We start from the raw sequence: 19,729 nt of genomic DNA on the forward strand, positions 1-19,729 counted from the left end.
AATGGAAGGAGACCCTCAGGGTTATACAGTGGAGGGGGTAGAGAGAGAGGAGGGGAGGGGAGGGGAGAGGTGGGGAGGGGGGAGGGGGGAGGATGGGAAAGGCAGCGGAGCACAACAGACACTAGTATGGCAATATGTAAATCAATGGATGTGTAACTGATGTGATTCTGCAATCTGTGTATGGGGTGAAGGTGGGAGTTCATAACCCACTTGAATCAAAGTGTGGAATATGATATGTCAAGAAATTTGTAATGTTTTGAACAACCCACAATAAAAAATTTAAAAAAAAAATAAATAATCACAAGCTCCCAATGTCTATCTCCATCTCTATCTCTACCTCCTTATACATTACTGCCTTAGAGGTCAAGACCACCTGCTTTGGAGGCAAGTTAAACGTTTACTAGTGGATTGAAATCTTCCACAGCAAGTACATGTGCAATCTCATAATTCAGAATTCAATATGCTCTTTGGCACACTTATATTTTAAAACATAGTGAAGTCAACAAAATAAAGGATGGAACTTTACTTCAAGAGATTACAGACTCTAATTTCAACACTAAATCCAGAAAGAAGATTTGCTCTAAGTGTTGCAGGAGAGGGGAGTAGGGCAGAATGGAGAGTGGAAATAATATTGCCAAATGGCTGTGAGTTAAAAGTACTCTGCCTCTGGGATTTTTAAAAATCTCAACCACAGTCAGGCACAGTGGCACATATCTGTAATACCCAGCAACATAGGAGGCTGAGGCAGGAGAATTGCAAGTTCAAGGTCAGCTTGGGCAATTTAGTGAGACACTGTCTCAAAATAAAAAGGGATTAGAGTGTAGTTTGGTGATAAAGCATCCACGGGTCCCATCCCAGTACAATAAATAAATAAATAAAATCTTTATCACACTGCCTTCAAACAATTGTGAGTTCTTACACATCATTGCCTCTAAGACATCCTAACAGTATTTAGCAGTTGATCTATAGCAATGCAGTAAAATACTGTCCCTGTTGGTAGTAATAGCACCATCTATTTAATTGGGTTTGAACAGAGCCTTCCCCTTACCCAGGTGTCAATCTACCCCTTTCAAGTATACTTTTTTCCACTCCTGTTCTGGCACTCTAGGAAGCAGAGAGATACTGTGGATATGAATTTGTGGTGTGAAATTTATATCCTTCTGGATATAATTTGGTTTTAGTTGGGAAGCTGATCACAGATCTAGGATCTGGCAAAGTTCCTTCCTCCAAACTAGCTGCACATTTATAGAGTGATTGGGAGAAGTGACAATATCACCTTGCTGATTTGACTTACCTTTGCCCTGTCATTAGATATAAAGTTGTATTTATTTCTAGGCAGAAAATGACTCCAGGAAGAAAATGAGCTACTGTAAGAGCTATGGTTGGGAGGAAGACATGAAAGGGTCTAAGAAGGAAAATAAAAAGTTTATAAGAAGAATCATGTTGTTTTTGTCAAATCTTGAGATTCAATACCTAAATGAACTGAAGTCAGGGAACAGAAGAGATTCTTGTACCCCACTATTGAAAGCAGTAACATTCTCAACAACCAAAAGGTAGGGACCACCAACAGATGAGTGGCTAAACAAAGTGTAATGTGTGTGTGTACGCGTGTGTACTTGCATCTCCAAAAGGACTGAAATTCTCAGACATGCTACAGACAAGGATGAACCTTGAAGACATTATCATTGTGCAACATGAAATCGGACAGTCACAAAAGAACCTATATTATATGATTGTGTCTATATGAGACACCTAGAGTAGTAAATTCATAGAGACAGAAAGCAGAGCAGTGATTACCTAAGACTGGGGAGAGGAGGAAAGGCAAGGTATTGTTTAATAAGAAAAATTTCAATAAAGACCAAAATAAGTGGTTAAACTGGGTGCTTATGATAGGTTTAGTGAAGAATGGAGTCCAGAGAAATATCATAGGTCAAAAGAAGCGTGAGTTCAGTGTAATAAAGTGGGGGAAATACAGAAATAGTAAGGCCTGTTCTTTTTCTTTTCTTTTTATTTGGTGTTGGAAATGGAACCCAGGGCCTCAATGCTAAATTCTACCACTGAGCTACACTTCCACCCCTCAGATTGCTCTTAACACCCCTTTGTCTTTATAGATAAGGATTTCCTTAAATGTGTTTTTGGAGATAAGGAAGGGCACCTCTCGCATGAAGGGTCTTAGGACCCATTTTAAGGAAGGTCAGGAAGCCCTTCCTGCATGTGTTACTTCTTGAAATTCCTTCATCTTAAAATATTCAATAAACTAAGGTGCCATATCAACATTATGGAACAAAGTTATTCTAAACCTACAACAAGTAGTAGCGATTGTTGTTAGTAAATTATATAGGAGTGTTTGGATGGAATATTGAAGTTTAAAAAACTAACATCAGATTACTTTTAAGAGATGGAGGCAAGAAAACAAAAACTAGATGCAAGATGAGACAGAAAAAGGAGTCCACCTGATGGCCAGTGGCCAGCTGTGCCAAGGAAGAAGAAGAAGTAAGTGAGAACAGAGCTGGAAGGTCTGAGAGGGCAAATGTTTGGAAAGTTTAAAATGCAGAATTTATTCTGAGAATGGACATAATTCCTTGTGAATCTCGGCAATTCATAAAATCTCATTCTGTGATGTTCTTCCGTCTCTCTTAGTATCAATGAGGAGTACTATTGATCATGACAGGGAGGACTAATTGGCATTGGGTGTCCAGGAAAACTATTTTGGCTAAATATCTTAGATTTGCTCAGAGAGGAGAAAGAGAAGACTGAAGAGCAGGTGTTGACAAGAGCAGCAGCAGGAGGCAGCCCACACAAGGGACAGCGTTGGGACAGGTTTCTGAGGGAAGATAGTTCCTGGCACCTACATGGTATAAAGTGCAGCATGATTTGGCAAACAGAGCCTGGAAGGAAAAGATAGAAGAAAAGATAACTGAAAGATAACAATGACTCTTTAATCTGGTAGCCAGTCAGAAAAGCAAGCCAGGAAGAAAACAGAAGATGGTACTGTCAAAGCAGAAGTATTAAGTTAGTACTTCCTTATAATTTATCAAGATGTTAAATGGAATCACCTATATCTTTTTAAGGTTGAAAAGTGTAAACAACAAAGACAAGGAAATAAGTTACAAAGAAAACTCCCAGAATTCTTTTCTCAAGGCAAAAGCTCCTGTTCATCTAAGCACACACTAACACATTCATGCTCTATGTAAATAGTTTACTTTTCACCCCCTGCAAAGCACTGGAGGGTTTGATTAAAACCTTCATTCATGACTTTGAACCTCACAATGTCTTAGTGCAGAAAAGCATCAAGTACCGCAGAGCTCCAGATAAGTAATGGGCCACATGCAGGTCTGTGGTTTGGCATTGGCTACCTTAATAATAGTGCTTGGTGCGCTCCATTCCGCAGACAAATGATGTGTTGAGATGTCACAAGACACCAAATAAATCCATGAAAACAAATGTCTTTCAACAGATTAATTTTGTCTTAAACTCTTAGCATGTAACAAAATAGATTTCCTGTGTTCTAGAGCACGGATTTTAAAGAGTACCGAGTTAGTATTCTCTCTTTAATGTTTTGAGCAAGTTTAAGGGGAAACAGGATTGTTTACCAGAACAAAATCCTTAAAAAAAAAAAAAAAAGATTCTTATCTTTCACTTAGGTTAATAACATACAACATGTATTTGTCAATCAAATTAGAATTACTGTCAGCCCATAATGCATTTTAGTTTAGCCAATATCAGTCAGTCCTGATTTATTTGCTTAATACAAATCTAATTGAGTTTCAGGCTGCTCTTCTCCTTTCAGCTGTTAACCGACCAAGTACATCTTTAATTTCCAAGAATGATGGTGTGGTAGCAGTTGAGAGGAAGAGCGATTTGCATAAGGCCCCAGAAGGGTGCCAAAACTCTTCACGCTTTAAACAACAGCCTTTATTATTCTGTAAGTGGATGTGTTGAATTTTCATGCTTTTGTTTCCAGTTCAGTCCTGACAGAAAAGAATAAAGTAGATTTTGCCAGCACCCCTGCTGTGCCCTGGGGGAAAAATTCAATGTGCCTCATTTGTCTTAATTGGAGAACCGCCCTCAGCACCAGCTTTTCCTATGAATACATTAGCATAACAGACAGCAAATCCAAGCCCACTTTTGTAGAAATAGTCTCCCCACCACACACACCTCTCATTTTTAAGACTAATAAAATCTGCAAGAGGGGAGAAGTACGTGTTTCATCTCCTGGATTTCTTATAGTTGCAGTTGTAAAATTCTCGTACAGGAGAGATGCATCAAACCTATTTTATCTCTCACTGTTATTAGAGCCAGTCGTGAAGAATGTGATAAATATCATCCATGACAGAGAGCTGAAAGCTTCTCTTTATTCTTCATAATGTGCTAATCCTATATACTTGTTCTTTGACTGGTTATGCAGCTCTTTCACAGGGGAGAGTTGGAGATGAATGTGTCTAGAAGGAAAAGAAAAGAAAGAACAATTCTTACTAAGGTGAATTTACTAACACTAAAACAAACGCAGTTATCTCCCTCAAACCAAGATCTTAAAACACTGTGCCAGTTCATGGGAGAAAAATTACATTCATCTTCACGTTTTTCGAATTACAAAAGGGCTCCAAGTTCGGACAAACAGCCTGAGAGGTGTAAATCATTTCCCTAATCCAGGTTCTTGCAGTATCCGATTGAACTGATGGAATTTAAAAGTGAGCATTTCCAAAGAAATATTTTGTTTACATGTTCCCAAGACTGGTATTAATTCTTCCATCACATCTGTTCAACCTGCTTGCCATGGCCAGTAAGTGGAAGAGATGAAAAATGGGAAAAGATGTAATTTCCTTAAAAAGCATGGTTCACACATTCTCTTGGAAAAAAAATGTCTACCTTAAAAAAAATAAATAAATCCACATTTTGTCTTGATTTTCCACAGCAGGTCTCATTTACCTCGAAAGCATCTGAGAATTTTAAATAAGGTGGGGGCCAAGGGGTGCATGATTTTGTTCTTGTTTAGTTTGTTTTATTTTAGAATTATTTATGCCTTCATTTAAAAACTACATACCTTGTGGGTCAAATCCTTGTGAGTAAATGGAAGGTGAAATAATTTTGGAATAATAATTTAGGGATACAGAAGTTCCCAGGGCCTAGTGAGACCAACCAACTCTTCCTTCTGGTTGTGTCTCCTGGCACGTTTCCTCTGGAGCCCAAAGGCAAAACAGGGATTGTCAATGTGCGCTACTCAGTCCTTCACTTTTTAAGCCTTCACTTTCCATTCCCTCATCCCCAGCGGGTGTACCAAGAGACTATGGTGAGTTGATGTCAAGAGCTAAGAATCAAATGTTTGCTTTCTTGTGTAAATGAATATAAAAAATAATCACCTGACTTGATCTGTCCTGCAAGAGGGTGTCAGCTTTTCACTTTACTACTAGCATCATTTACATTACAAAAATAGCAAGCAGGTTACCAGGTTAAGGTATTACAATATTTGAACATTGATGTGAAAAAATTTTGAAAGTTGAGATAGCATAAGAAAGTTGACAGGGATGTAAGACTCAAAAAACAAAATAAGTATTTTCTTTTTCAGAAAAAAAAAAAAATGTATGGGATGGTGGTTTGGGGATGAAGCTCAGTGGTAGAACACTTGCCTAGCATGCCCAAAGTCCTGGGTTTCATTCCCAGTACCAATAAATAAATAAATAATAGATAAATAAATAAATAGCATAGGATAGAGAGAGCCTGATGTGTTCACAGGGGACCATCTCTTTTACTGATGTGCAGGACAGGCTGAGCCTCATGAATCGAGTGTGAGTTCATATTCCAGACAAGACTTTAAGGAGAGTTAAGGGGGAGTTTTAAGGATGATTCAGAAACTCTCCTAATGTCTAGAATTTTGTTTAGAAAGCAGGAGAAACTATTTGAGAAAAATTGAAGACTGAATTAAAGCTTTTCTTGGGTGGTTATTGCTGTACTTAAATTTATTTTGCTGTTGAAGATTTTTCTGAACATCTGCTTATTGTGAGAGTAATATGTGTTTCATTTATCAAAACAAGGAAAATTCCAGTACTGATTTTTAAAAGAATAAAATCACTTATGGTTCTTTATATATTTATTTGGTTTTTGAAGGAAAAAAAAAGCCCACATTCTTCATGAATATAATATGCAGATTGGAACTTTTGAATGAACTAATGAGGAAGGCTCTCTCCTTGATCAAGTCTGGCACTGCTAAGCTTTATTTTTCAATTCCATCCTGTCCTTGGGCATATCCTCAAGAGCCCAGTGTTAGCAAGAATCCTATCAGGTCAGTTCAGCCAGAATCTCTCATTTTCAATATCTCATCATCCTCAAGATCTGACAAAGTTCCTCAACCCCCAAGTGATTTCCCATCATCCTCACTTGAGGGTGAAAAAATTTTAGCACTGTTAAAAGAATAACTTTATGCAAAGTCAATTCAACAGTGTTTACTTGTTCATTCAAGGATTCATGAATTGGGCACCACTCAAAACTGGAAGAGCAAGGTTCAAAGAGCCCTGGGTTAGCAGCATGAGCAGAGGGCTTTACAGACTGAACTCAGAAGCAAAAGAAAAGCAAGGCTAAGGCTAGATATTTGCCTTATTTGGTGTGATCCTGTGGAAACTCTCTGTTTAGAGGTTAGTTGGCAGTTTCTGAAGGGCTAAGCTTGGGCTCTGTTTTACTGTTTATATTGATTTGGGTTTGGGTTTGCTTCCATAAGAGCCCAAGGCACTGGAGCTGTCTTAGCATAATGACCTCCCAATTAATTATCTTCACAGCACTAATATGACACTTTTATGTTCTCCCTCGATGTCAGTTTGCCACCCACCAACACCATCCTAGTTTAAGACGTGTCAATCAGATTTAATCTCTTTGGCAAGACGAATTTGCTGATAACCTACCTAGGCAGAGTTAAGAAGGTCGACTTTATGTGGTTCAACCATCATTTTTGATGCCATCACTGTTTCTGCAAATCAGTTTTATCCACAAATTTAAGCATTTGGATTAATGCCTGTTAAAAACCAGGCTACCGTGGAGGCAGGCTACTGTGGGGGGACAGATGGATGGGATGTTAACTCTCCCCATAGCCACAAAATATAAATTTATCTTGAAACCCTAAGGCAAAAATAATCAAGATGATTTTACATAGCATATTACTGTGGGAATTATATGGAATAATAATGATTACCTTCAGGAGAGACGTCTTGATGTGGCTTGTCCCCCAAAATGAACTCCTGGTGTTCTTTTATGAATCTATACTTTTGACAAATAAATCTCAAGAGTTGTATAACTATTAATATGGAAAAATCTAGAATAATTGACTTTGGAAAGCACTATTTCAATTTTATAAATTTATTTATGCAAGTGCCTTAAGTGGTCAAAGCGCGAAAACCAAACCATACCAAGAGTAGACACCTTAATAGGACCACAGTCTAAGACCAACTATTCCTGAGCTTACAGAGTTCAAATAACAATAATCTAAGATCCTACATGATAATTGTTGAATGTTAACAAGTTACAGATGAGTACTGACTTGACGTTAACGAATTAACAATAACGTGCCATTTCCTGTAGTAACAGACATAATGATGAGCAGGAAACATTGGTAAGTTGTTTTGTACCTTGAAATTTCTCACCTTAAGGAATCTGTACCAAATTGGGCAAATGGGGGTTTCTTGTTCATTCAGGGAACACCCCAAGTATTATTTCCTCTTGCTCAAACTTCTTTGAAAGTTGACAGATACTCCCTTTCTGGCTTGATGACATCTTGGATTCTGCAGACAGAGCCAACCTAAAGTGCAAAAGTCACTGTGAGTCACCACTGCTTTACCTGTTGACAGGGTTCAGAACATGGTACCCTAAAATGTGGAACAAGTTAAGAAAATATCTAAACATGTCAGATATTGAAAGCTGAGGAATAAGGAATAATTTATATATTAGACACAGTAAAAAATTAATAATAATAATTAGTAAAAAAAAATCTGGCACTAAGAGGACTGTGACTTCCCTCTCCTCCACTAAGGCCAGAAAACTGGAATACCCTGTGTCTGAAGGCGGAAGAACACCAAGAGGACTCTGAGTAAAAAGGCCTTGCTGTGTCACCTCCAGCTTGCTGTCCTTCGCTCATCCCTTCTGTTTTATCACATTTCCCCATGACTTTCCACTCTCCACAATCCTAGCACAAAAATATTCAGGCTTAATTATTTCTTGGGTCTTCATTTCTTTATGAAGCCTCCTATAAACAGCAAACTTATATTGCATAAAAAATCATTCTAAGGCTTTGTTCATGTTAATCTCTATTATGCTAGTCTGATTTATGGGACCCTAGCTTGAGAACCCAGGAGAAGGGGGGAAAGATGTTTTTATTCTCCTGCACCATCAACATTTTTCAGCACTATATTTTCCAAAAAGAGATGGAAAGTCAGGTGATGAATGATAGTTGTTACATAACCATTACCTGTAATGGCTTTGTTTGTTTTATTTATTTATTTATTTTGAGTTGTTAATGGACCTTTATTTATTTATTTATATGCAGTGTTGAGAATCAAACCCAGTGCCTCACACATGCCAGGCAAGTACTCTACCACTGAGCCACAATTCCAGCCCCTTGTTTTCCCTTTTTGGAGTGCTGTGGACTGATCCCAGGGCTTCACAGAAGCTAGGCAAGTGCTCTACCACTGAGCTATAACTCTATACCCTCCTCTAGGTTTTAATCAAAAGAATTCCACCAGAATAAAGCATGCAATAGTATACAGCACTTTTCCTCTGGAAAAACCAACCAAGACCCTCTGGAAGACTGGTAGAACTGTGCCATTGTAACCAACATCTGGTATCCAGACAAAGTAAAGATGGGCCAGGACTATACTCCTCAGTGGTATCTGGTGTAAGGAAAGCAAGGAATATGGAGACATAGATTGTCACTCTTGCCAGCAACGCTCCAGAAGTTATTAAAAAACAAGAGAGGAAAGGGATGTTTATAAGAGACTCTAAACACATCCATCTGATATTGGAGGACAAAAAAAGGAAAATGTTCTGCAATGAAGGAAATTTGGGGTGAAAGTGAAGTCCAAACAAGTTTGGATTTGTCCAGGCAAGACACTGCAGGACTAGTAGCAGGCAAGAATACACAAAGAGCATGAGGAGGGTGCATCCTCTCTGGAATTCTTTGAGCTATAACAGTGCTGTCTTCCTCACTCATTTGAATGCATTATTCACCTCTGTATCTTAGGAGCTCAACTAAAATGGGATTTAAAAAAAAAAAAATCCAACTGGCAAGACTCCCACAGGGATTGAGCTAACCACTTGGCTGGAGAAAGAGTCTTGGATGTGATAGCATGTAAATTTAGACAAGCCTTCAGCTACTATAGAGATATATTGTCTTGGTATCTGTTCAGGGAGCTGTAACAGAATACCACAAATCGGGTGGCTTTTAAACAACAGAAATATATTTCTCATACTTTTGGAGGCTGGGCATCCAGAATCAAGGCCCCAGCAGATTCAGTGCTTCTGTGGGCCCACTTTCTCACATGCTTCCTCCTTAGCTCCTCATTCAGCCTGCCAGAAGCAGGGCTGGAGCTTTCTGGGGTCTCTTTTATAAGGTCACTAACCATGATTTAGTCTCCTCCTGAAGGCCTCGTCTCCCAGTACCATCACACTGAGGATTAGGTTTCAACACATGGATTTGGGGAAACATATCATCCACTAATTTTCATGGGTCATAGCAAACTCAAGGGAAAGATGTAGAACGCTTTTTAAAATCTAGGTTCTGATACATACTGAAAGGGTATGAATAAGGACAGTGGTGGTTAAACTGCAGAATAGACAATGAAATCCCCTATCATGTGCTAAGCACAAAAACAGGTCTAAGAAAAGAAATCCAAAAGCCAGGCTTGTGGGGCACACCTATAATCTTAGTGACTCAGGAGATTGAGGCAGGAGAATTGCAAGTTTGAGGCCAGCCTGGGCAACTGAGAGAGGACTTGTCTCAAAATTTAAAAGAAAATATTTTAAAGGTCTGGGGATGTAGCTCAATGGTAGAATGTCCCTGGGTTCCGCCCCCAGTACTGAAAAAAAATTTTTAAAAACCCAGAAAGAATGGCCCAGTGGGCCCAAGCACAGAGTGAAGCTGGACTTGAATCCATCCTGACCTAACCCTCAGAAGTCCCGTATGTATGCTGGGCAAAAAAAAAAAGGCTATGTGTAGTTGTGGGATTTAAAGAGAGAGAGAGAGAGAGAGAGAGAGAGAGAGAGCAGGAAGGTATACTAATAGGATAGAGGCTACTGTCATGAAATTATACAAGAATGACAAGAGACGCTGATGGTAAAGCACAAAGACTGTTCCTAAAGTCTTGGACATGAAGAGCAGGTAAGCACCACCATTCAAGTGCCAGAAGACGGCAATGGTGATTGCCTGGGACTGTAGCAGAAGCATCACGGGGACCACACTGTATGTAGTCACAGAGCATAGGCGCAGCTTGGGGCTAGTCATGGCATGCAGGAAGGGAGGAATAAATGATGTAAAGGAGAAAGGGAGTTGAGAGTCTGTCAATCTGGGGTATTGACAGAAATGTTAAATAGATCTTACCTGAGAATCACAGGCTGTTGGAGTCCATGAGAGGTATATGTGGAAATACCGTGTATAGTAGTCCCCGTATATATCCATGGTAGATACATTCCAGATCCTCAGTGTGTGCCTAAAACTGCAAACAGTACCAGATCTTATATATTCTTCCTATACATAAATACCTATGATAAAACTAAACTTATATATTAGATACAGTAAAAAATTAATAATAATAACTAGTAAAAAAAAAGACAGAACAATTATAGCAATACACTGTAATAAAGGTTAAATGAATGTGGTCTTTCTCCCTCTCTAACTGCCATGGGTGAGTCATAAATATAGCCTGGACATCTTAAACAAAGGAATGATTTGTGTCCTGGGTAGGATAGAGCTGGGTCATCTGAGATTTCATTATGCTACCCAGAATGGTGGACAATTTAAAACTTATAAATTATTTATTTTTGGAATTTTCTATAAATATTTTTGGATCACAATTGACTGAGGTAACTGAAACTGAAAAGTGAAGCCATATATGATGGCACTGTAGAACATATGCAGGGAGAGTACTGTCTGCTCAAGCTGCCATAACAAAATACCAGAGACCAGGTGCCTGAAACAGCAGAAATGTATTTTCTCACAGTTCAAGATGAAGATACTGTCAGAGTTAGTTTCTGATGAGGCCTTTCTTCCTGGCTAGCAGACTTTGGTCACCCTCAGGTCTTGACCTCACATAATCATTCCTCTGTGTGAGGAGAGAGAAAGAGAAAGAGAGAGAGAGACCGACCTCTGGTGTCTCTTCCTCTTCTCATATGGGTGAAGGTCCTACCTTATAACCTCATTTGTTATTAAATACTTTCCTAAAGGCCTTATCAGTCACTCTAGCAATTAAGACTTCAACACAGAAGTTTTGGGGGACACAATCCAGTCCATAACAGGGAGTCAGAAAGCCAGAATGGACCTTTGTGAATGAACCTAAGAAAAGGAAAAGTTCCAGAGTTCTACTTCATTCCACCCTGAAGGCTAAGGTGGCCGTCTACCTTCCAGGGTTCAAGCATTACCTGTGAATAAGAAGGCTCATTGCCCCAGTAAGAAGCCCATTCCCCTCTCTCCATGCCCAAGAAGTATCTTAACTCATCTTATGGTCTAGTGAGTATCTAAACAAAACAAAACAAAAAAAAGTGTGCATCACATAAACTTACACTCAATTTATACAGACTATAATTTCTTTTCATGGAAAAAATTTTGAAGAAATCTCTTTTTGAAAGTATAGATGAAAAGAATTGAGGAGCATATGAATTCTGAGCATTGTGAACTTTCTTGGACTTTAAGGAATATTCATCCTACTTCAGATTCATGCTATTAATACTATTGCTAAGTTTGTCTAGTACTTCAGAAGACATAGGAGGAAAGATATGAATGTCATATTAGTATGTTGTATCGTGCCCTTTAAAAATAAAACAATATGGGGCTGGGGCTTGGGCTGGGGCTCAGTGGTAGAGTGCTTGTCTCACATGTGTGAGACCCTGGGTTCCATTCTCAGCACCACATAAATAAAATAAAGGTATTGTGTCCACCTACAACTAAAAAAAAATATTTTTTTAAAAAATACAGTATTTTATGATTTTTCCCCCCAAAGGAAAAAGGAAAACCAAAAACACACCAACATTTCGTACCAAATGGCTTTTTGTTAAGAACAAGTCAATGGGGAATGATATTGGTCACATTATACCAAGTACATGTATAAATATGTAATGATGAATCCCACCATTCCATACAATTAAAATGCACTAATAAAAAAAATACCGAGACAAAGGAACGAGTTAAAGAGCATAGAAGAATGCTATGTATACGTATGCAAATAACTTCAGTTAGGTAGCACTGAAAATTGTTGTCCCCCAAAGTAAATGAATATTTAATATCCTTGATTTGTTCTCTTTTAGAACCTAGATGAGACTCATGGAGAAAATGGCATCTAAGTCCCATTGCACGCAACATAAACCAATTCCAACTTAAGCAAAAAGAGAATCTTACAGAAAATAGACAAGTCACAGGAATGAAGAAAAGATTCTGGCCTTTGAAAGGACAGGCTTCTGAGGAGGAAAGTTTTAGAGCTCTAAAGAGCTTGACCCCATGGACACTCTGAGGTCACTATTGTGATAAATCACAACTGCAATATCCTACTAGGAAGTCCGATTAGCAAACATGGGTCAAACCATGCCCATTTGATTAATAATTCCACCAACGCTGCACATGGGGGAATGATCATTTTTAAAAGCGGTATAGGGTGCTGTTAGAAAGATAGCAGAATACAACAGTCACTAGTATGGCAATATGTAAAAACGTGGATGTGTAACCAATGTGATTCTGCAATCTGTATACAGGGTAAAAATGGGAGTTCATAACCCACTTGAATCAAATGTATGAAATATGATATGTCAAGAGCTTTGTAATGTTTTGAACAACCAATAAAAAAAAAAAGAAAAATGGGAATGAACACTGGAAAGGAAAAAAGCAATTGAAATAGGAGCAACTGCTTAAGATAGACTTGAATGTTGGTTATGGAGGAATCAGAGTATTCGTACTGAGAATAAAAAAATTTCACCCTGGTTTTCTGTGCCACAAATGACCTTCGAGGAGATCTTCAACCTGTGAACATAAAACAAAACCCAGAAATCAGGATACTTCAAAAAAGCAGCGACCATCTGCCTAGCTAGCTGCATTTACATATTGGTCCAGTGTCTCTCTTCTTGGAAAGATTTCTGTGCCCCTTTCCTGGTTTCATGCAGCTGCCACTGCTACTTTATCACCTTTCTGAGTTTCAGTATGATCTTCATTTGGTTTTCAGATGCCCACAGACCTACTCACCAGCCCAGGTATCCCAACAATGCCAGAGCCACAGCCGTAGTGTCTTAGTTTTAGTGTCTAGTCATATAGCTGCCTGGAACAATATAGAAATGACACTTCAAACTAACTATTCTCTAATCTTTGGTGCCCAGGCATTGTGACCTCAGCTACCACCATGAGACCCCCCGTGCCAGTCAGACTATATGGATCTCAGCAATAACTAATTCTTGTGATGTGATCAAGAAAAATCTAGCAACAGATGAAGCTGACTTTCAACTCTGTTTGGGCATTCTGAAGTCTGGGTTGCTTTTGAAATGGCTCCCTTAAAGACCAAGTGAGGACAAGCCAAGAGTTCTGGGCAATACTTCAAAAGTCAACAGCTGCTCTGCACTCCCAGTCAATCCCAATTTGCCACTTGGCTGCTTGCTGATGAGCTGCTTGTATGAGTATTTGATCGCACCACAGTGTGTTCCCTAGTGCACTCGTTGGCTTGTCAAGCTTTGGGCACGTATCTGGTACCCCAGAAGTTTGGCTTCTCAGCAAAACAGCTTGTTATAAGGGAAAGAGTATTTGATTGGAAGTCCAGAGTCCAGGCTCAGGTCTGACTGTCCCTAATTACTTGTGTGGTCTCTGGGCCTTATCTTTGGGTTTTGTTGTTGTTGTTGCTGCTGTCATTGTTAACATTATGATGTGAGTTTTAAACATAGACAAAAATAGAAAGAAAAAAATCATGATCCCCATGCATCTATCATCTGGTTTCAACAGTTATCAACTTGGGATCAATTTTTATTCATTCATATCCTACCTCATCTTCTGGGTTATTATCAAACAAATCCCAGACTCATATCATGATATAAATAAATACTTTGGTATATATATATATATATATATATATATATATATATATATATATATATATCTTTAAAAGATGAAGATTACTTTGTTTTTTTAAAAAATTCTAATACTAAAAAACTTAGCAACAATTTTTCCAAATATTCAGTGTTCAAATATCTCTGTCAAATTTTTGTTTTGATTTCTGTTTTGTTTTACTTTGTTTTGAGACAGGGTCCACTCAATTGCCCAAGCTGATCTCAAACTCCTGATCCTCCAGCCTCAGCCGCCTGAGCTGGGATTACAGGTGGCATGCATCACTGCCCCTTGCTTTTAATTGTCAAACTCATGAAAAAATACTTTGGGAATAGGATCCACATGCTGTCCATAAAATTTAATTGTTGAAATGTCTTGTAAACTATAGATTGTCTCCCTCTCTGTCCTTCTTTATTTGGAGAAAGGGAGAGAAGATCATCTGCCAATAGGGTTACTCAATCTGGACTTTGCTAATTGCATGGTTATGATGATATTTAATATGCTTCTCTGTCTCTTGAACTTCCTGTCTAGATCCCTTATTTTATTAAGGGTTGCAAAATATTGATATGCTAATTCCTTCTAAAGATAGAAGGCTAATTTCATGCCTTCTACCTTTACTAGCTGGGTACTTCTAAGAACAAACTTCGCCTTGGGAAATATTTGGTTACCCTGTTACCCTGAGTTATAGCTATATAGAAAGATGAGATACATACTTAAATCTTTCTCTGTTTTTACAAATTTCTAAAAATAATGAATTATTTCTCCAGCTTCCTCCAAAGGAAAATGGTGAGGTCTTGTTTGTTTAAAATCATTACATATTACTGGGTTCAAACATATTGGCTTTTATTCTTATTTCTGCCCAAATTGGCAAGTGGGTTCTTCTTCAATTAGACTATGAAGTCCTTGCAACATAATCCCAAAAGTCTTTAATAACTTTCTTGGTCTTTGGTATATTAAAATCTTGTCCATTTCACAAAACCTACGATTAGCCATTTTTCCAAGTAGTTCTGCCTTTTATATACTCAAAATGAGGATTTTTAGAATTTGCATTATTAAAAATGTGAACAGATACAAAAGCAAGGAAAATGACAATAAGATCTATTGCTGTTTATGTGTAACTCAATTTCGACAATGATAACCTCAGGTGAATTTTCTTTGTCCATGTTCACACCTACTTCTTACCCACCACCCCATTTCTTTCCACTGGATTAATTTAAGCAAATCCCTGTTTTTATATCATTTTATCTCAAGATATGTTGATGTGTTTCCGAAAGAAAGTATCTTTCCCCTCCCTTCCCTTCTCCTCTCCTCTCTTCTCTTTTCACTCTCTTTCTCTCTCTCTGTTTCCCTCTGTCACTACTATTCTTAGGAACTCCTGATTTTAAAAAATATTTAATATAATTAGTCTATAGATTGATAATCTGGTGTTGAAATTTTCCCAACTTGGATAGTAGGAGCCTCTTTAGTCATGTTCGTCAGAACTTTTGACATAACCCACTAGTTTTTGAAAACCATCTTGATTTCTTGATATGTCAAGATGTTTCTGGTACATATTGTACTTTTTACCCCAAAGAATAAGCCATTTGCCAAAGGAAGTGAAAATATTTGGTTTGATGAGTGCTGGTCTCTTTCAGTCATAAAACAAATTGGTTTTATGATTCTCTAACAAACATTTAAAATATCTTAGAAGATTCTACAGTCATTTTCAAATTAATAACTAGTTTTTCACAATAACAAAAAATAGATGAATCTGTGTTTAGTACTTTATAGTCCTGTCATAAGACAAAGGCTGTCATATAATACTGAACTACAGACTCAAATAAAGCCAACTCTTTGCAAGGTGTAATATAGCTCATAAAATACTTTTGTGTTTGAAATAATTCTAAAAATGGAAGCATGATGTCAGAATTTAAAATTAATTATGAAATTTAAAATTGACTAGGAAATTACATTGCTTACCATAGGCTCACAATCAGCTAGACTATGCAACAATGGCAAACAACTCCCAAATCTCAGCAGTTTATAACAGGAAAAGTTTACTGTTTACTTAGTAGGCCTGTGCCTACCAAGTGAGACATTTCTTGAGGGTGTTGACCTCCATATATCAGCTTAACATTCCAGGTCACTTAAATCCCATTTTCCCTCTACAGCATCAGGAGCCTCCATGACCATCAGGGTAGAGGAAGAAAGAACTTGAGGGTTGAGTATGAGCAAGTAAATGCATTACCCTGAAGAGATGCTCATATGTAATTGCCCATAGAAAGACACATATCCATGCCTATTTTAAGAGGACACATCTTTCATGTGCTACATAGGATAGATGAGCTAGTTCCATCAGTTAAAACTTGCAAAGTTATTCACTAAAAAATGTTAAGAAAATGCATGAAGTGAGAAAAAAAAGTGGTATGGAAAGAGACAGACAATGTAAATTAAATCATGAGCTGTTTTGTTGTCATACAGAGTTTGAAGACATAATTTTAAGATGGACTTTATGAGAGAAGGAAAGACTTTTACCCAGAATGCTTTCTGGCTATGGCAATTACCTTTGCTTCTAATCCAATACACACACACATAGTGTCAGTGTACGTAGGCACTAGTGAACACTGCTATTGACAGGAAATCAGAGTGAAATCAAAAACATGTACATTTGTTAGTTAAAAAAAAAACTAAAAGAGCTAAAGCCCTTCTACACAGTCCGAATTTATTTATTTTATTTTTTTAATGAAAACTCCTTATATTAGTTTCCTATGGCTGTGTAACAAATAAGCACAAACTGGATGGCTTAAAATTGAAGAAATTTATTTACTCACAATTCTAGAGTCCAGAAATATAAATCAAGGTTTCAGTTGAGGCTGCAGAAAAGATTCTATCTCCTGCCTTTTCTGTTCATGGGGACTGCTGCCATCCCTTCCCTGTGACTGAAGCCCTCTGACCTTTGCCTCTGTTTCCACAGAACTTTTTCCTGTGTTCACATCCTCTATGTATCTCATAAAGACCTGTCATTGGATTTAAGGACAGCTGAACAATCCAGAATAAGCTCTTCCTTTCAGGAAACTTAAGAAGGTCTGAAAAGATTCTTTTTCTAAATAAGGTAATGTCTGCAATCCTCAGGGTTGGGAAGTGACATCTTTTGGGAGGATGGACAAGAGTGGTCACCTCTCCATCTACATCATCTCCACACAGAAGTGTAATACATGAGACAAGAGAATACATGGGATCTGTGTTCTGGCTAGTTGAACTCCAGATTTAAAGAGCTTAGCATGTATTTCTAATATAAAATTAAACTGAACAGAAAAATAGAAGAAAGCATAGGCCCTGAAAGGAAAGCAGAGAAAACATCCTCAGTCTCTGAAGTGCTGCAGGTTGAATGTGGGTTGAGCCAAAAATCCAAGCAACATCCTGCAGTGCAGGTTTTTTTTTTTTTTGTCTTTTTAGTAGCACTGGGGGGTGGTGGTGGAGGGGTGGGTGGGAGAGATAATAACACAAAAACTTTGAGTTATTCGGTAGTTGAATTTCACTACTAAGCCTGATTAAATCAAATCTAGATGAATAAAAATAAGTATAGGTTTTATAATTTTGGAGATACTCTTAAGGTATTCAGGAAAATGTACTTACAGGAACATCTCTATTCTCAGTGATTCTGGGTAAATGACGTGTGGCTGTAGCTTCATGGTTAAATTATAAGCTATTATGTATTATGACATGATTGAATATATGCCACTTCAAAGTATGCCCAAGATAAATGACCCATATTTCAAGTTAAGCTTTTTACATTAGAAAAGAAGACAACAACCTTGGACCATTACTAAATCCCAGAGCAGAAAGACTGATGTATCACATATTCTAAATATCATTGAGCTGAAGGCAATGAAATTTGTTACATACTATGATATCTGAGAATGTATGTGAGCATTTTAAATGTACTCCATGGTTCACTACTATTAAGTCCTGATACATCCAGTTGATGCATCGCGTCATCAACCTGCCAGGAAGCCTTTGGAGAGTCATTTGTCCCTGGATCCAAATCAAGTGTGTATCCTGACTGTTAAAAAATATTTTGTTAGACCAAATGACTGAGCTATCTTTGACAGATCTGCCAAATGAATTATGACAACAGTTGACCACTTTGGGCCCTGGGGCAATATTATCAGTATAAAGAAAAAAAATCTGGTTTTTGTAGTTGCTGATCTTAATGCAGAAAAAAAAATGCTTCATTCTTTCTATTATGAATCTTAGTGGAGGTATAAGGTTCTTGCAGTCTTTTGTATCAGAACTTAACAAGGTATAGATATTATTTTTCCTGCCTATTCTTTGAAGAGGAATATATTCAAAGTTGGAATACAGTATAATGTCACTTCCAATCACAAAGAAGTCAAGGCTTAGTGGAAAGTCAGTGTTGGAGCCTAGCTTACCTGGGTTCAAATTCCAGTGTTAGTACTCAGTACGCTCTTAGTCTTTTAAAGTGGGATGATTAATATCTACTAGTGGGATTGCTGTAAAGTGAATGTGTCGAGTGCCTTACACTCTGTAAGGCATTCATAAAAAGATGGCTTCTGCTCTTATTATCTGACAACATCATGCTTCCTCTGAAACTACTAACTTAAAGATTTACAAGAATAAATATAGGAATCTGATTATGTATGAAACAATGGGGAGCTGTTGGGCTTGTGGCCAACTGGGAAATACATAACTTGCGAGCAGCATTCAAACACAAACACAGCAACACAATCACAAATAAACAGCAACGGCAGCAACAACCCCACTGTGCAGACCTGACCCAACCTGTCTGCCCAGTCTCTCTAAAGACTCAACTTCTTCTTTCCAACAATGTACTTAATAACAGTTATTAGAAATTAATTTGCCTTTGGGCGTCTTTATGTCCCCGATGTGCAAAAGAGGCTTGTACTTTTTTTGTTTTTTTACAAATGTTTCTAGATACATCTTAAACTCCCCCTCGCTCCTCTGACCAACGCATTGGTAACTTGACACACGCCAACTTTGTTTTAGTGCTCCTCTGCTGACACTAAGATATCTACAAGAAATGGAGTATTCAGTTTCTCTGTCTGACTATCCGAATTCCTGGAAAAGTCAAAAGAAACAGAAAGAAAGGAAACAGAATATATTCCGCTTCCCTCAGGCTTTTGTTACAATGCTATGGTTTTCTTCAGGTCAGAGACCCATGGAACTAGATAACTGGCTGACTTCTCTAAGACAGAGACTTTTTTTTTTTTTTTTTAGTTTTATTGTATTTCTTTGTGTATCATTATTCCTCTACATTGTATTTTAGGGAAGTTTTGGAAAATGCAAAATTCTTACTCATGACAGCGGGTGGGAAAGTTGCTAACACAATAACTCAGATTTTAGTGTCTTAGCATTTTCCTCCTCTAACTTTATGGGGGTTTACTTCCTTTCAAGATGTGGGCTTTCTGAAAATTTTCCATTGGCAGGAGTCCAAGGCCATAA

At 37.9% G+C, this 19,729-nt stretch overlaps 1 long non-coding RNA gene across 3 annotated transcripts in view; it reads right to left on the reverse strand.

The window, feature by feature from the left end:
• Positions 1-293: 293 nt before the first annotated feature.
• The window catches only part of LOC107143042, a 60,516-nt gene continuing 41,080 nt past the window's right edge, over positions 294-19,729 (reverse strand). Inside the window, exons 1-4 of one of the 3 annotated variants that reach the window (XR_007350656.1) lie at positions 17,077-17,267; positions 13,158-13,201; positions 7,629-7,783; positions 294-4,442 (exon numbers count right to left, since the gene is read on the reverse strand). This is a non-coding gene — a long non-coding RNA (uncharacterized LOC107143042). Of the gene's footprint in view, positions 4,443-7,628; positions 7,784-10,576; positions 11,287-13,157; positions 13,202-17,076; positions 17,268-19,729 lie in introns of those variants that run through there. The other 2 variants (XR_007350655.1, XR_001502614.2) reach the window with 2 other exon arrangements.

This window comes from Marmota marmota, unplaced genomic scaffold, assembly GCF_001458135.2.
Source record: "Marmota marmota marmota unplaced genomic scaffold, marMar, whole genome shotgun sequence".
In the NCBI taxonomy this organism is placed as follows: domain Eukaryota; kingdom Metazoa; phylum Chordata; class Mammalia; order Rodentia; family Sciuridae; genus Marmota; species Marmota marmota.